We start from the raw sequence: 2,383 nt of genomic DNA on the forward strand, positions 1-2,383 counted from the left end.
TGTGAAGGTTTAAAAAAAGTCGAACCTTCACAGCAAAAACACTGTGAAGGTTTTAAAAAGTCACCTTCACAGCATTTTGCTGTGAAGTTTCAAGTGTAAAATGCTGGTCTCACGGGTCTCACGAAAACAGGCTGGTCTCACATGATCCCAAGTCTATATATATATATATAGGAGAGAGAGAGAGAGAGAGAGAGAGAGAGAGAGGCAGGTTCAAATGAAAACCATGCAATTCTAAGAAACCGTGTAAACCAATTTCGACCAATAGAAAATTTCTATTTTTTAATTAAATTTAATCAATAAGGGTATTTCGGTCATTTTCCATATTTTTTTTGATAAATAAGGAAGTTATTAATAAATATTAAATAAGGAAATTTAATAATGGAAATTATATAAATGGTAACATTTAAAATTTTATTATATCATAATATTAAAAACTTGATTTTAATTTTTGTTATTCAATGAATCTGAAAACGTGGTATGAAGATTATAGCTTCTTACGGAATGAAATCTTGATTTGAGGTTGGAGGAAAAAAATCATCCATGTTCATGAAAATGTTTCATTGTAAAATGGTTTATTTGCTTCTTCTAAGCATATTTTACATGTTAATGAAATAGGTTCATGATGGTGAAAATGTTGATGCTCTAATTGATTCATGATTCATGATCTAGTTTCATGGTGATCCATGYTGCTTTGTGATTGAAGTTGATCCATTTAGTTGGTAGGATGAAAATGAAACGGGTGCATAATGTATTTTGTTCTTTATGAAATAAATGTATGATGAAACGGGTGCATAATGTATTTTGTTCTTTATGAAATAAATGTATGATGAAACGGATGCATATTATATTTTGTTTTTTATGAGATTAATGTTCATGAAACTGCTTCAATGTGGAAAGATTTCATTATAAAATGGTTTATTTTTGTTTATCAATTTTGCCCTTAGTATTGAAATAAAATAAAATTTTAATATTATATATTTTTTTTAATTTCCTAAAATAAAGTAAACTAATCTTAGCCATTGATCAAGAAAATGGATGGATGAGATTGGTTTACACGGTTTACACAAATGGGGCAAGTTTTTATTTGAACGCTCATATATATATATATATATATATATATATATATATATAGGGCAAGGTTCAAATGTTAACCAAAGTTTTTGTTTTAACTTTATTAACCGATCTTGGCCATTCAATCTTTCAATAAACGGTTGTGATTAATCATGATAAAAACTTATTATTTTTAATTTAAAATTTCATAAAGATAAGTGAACAAAGTTGAAAAGGGTATTTAGGTAAAAAAATTATGTAACTCCCATATCATTAATTAATTGGGAGCTACAATATAAAAAATTCTATGATTTTTTTGTTAATTTATTTTTGTTAATGTAAGAACCATATGAACACAACTATATATATATGAACCATTGTGTCAAATGCGAACAAAAATTTGACATATATATGAACTTGGACTGCATAGCATTTATAAACACAATATGAACATAATAAGAAAAACTGTTATACGAAAGGAAATAAGTAAAAAAACATGTATAAACACGATATGAACAGATTGTGAACAATAGTTCCTTCATTATAAACACATTCAGGAGCGATTCTTTGTCAATTGAAGTTTTATACATGCATTGCATCCACACCTTTTAAGGTTCACCTCTTGTTCATGTATGTTTCTGATCTTATATGGTTGTTCACCCCTTGTTCATATCGTGTTCATCCCTTGTTCATATCGTATAAAATATATGAACACCGAGTGCAAACACTTACACAAATATAAAGATTTGGTATCAAGCTTAAAAAATAACACTTGTGTTCATATGATAGACGTAACATGAACACAATGGTTCATGATTCATAGAAGTCGGTAATATGACAATATGAAAATGGGTCGTGCATGTACTTCCATTTGAACATGTGATTTAGGTACGTATTTTAGTAATTAAAAAAACTATCAATACAAGATGAATTATAAAAAACATAACGCACCGTAATGAACATAATTTCGATTAAAAGGAATCTAAAAAAAATAAAAATCTATTACCAAGACATTCGCTTTGGTTAATTTCTTCAATTTCCGACTTCGAACTCCAATTGTCATAATAAACCATTTTAATCTTCTCACTGTTGTCGATTTATATTCCATTGCGTTTATCCATATTAGCTTGATTGATACAAAAAAAATTTACTATCGTGTTTTATATGCGAATTAAAAACTGATAAAACAATAAACATAGAATATCAAGATTAAAAAAAATAAAAATATTAATATCATAAATGCATATTTTTTGGGATTTGATGATTTGTAACTCCCCATTAATTGTTTGGGAGTTACATATCAAATCAATTTACTGAAATACCCTTGTAATTA

Source organism: Cynara cardunculus, assembly GCF_001531365.2.
Source record: "Cynara cardunculus var. scolymus isolate 2C chromosome LG 8, CcrdV1, whole genome shotgun sequence".
Taxonomy (NCBI): Eukaryota; Viridiplantae; Streptophyta; class Magnoliopsida; order Asterales; family Asteraceae; genus Cynara; species Cynara cardunculus.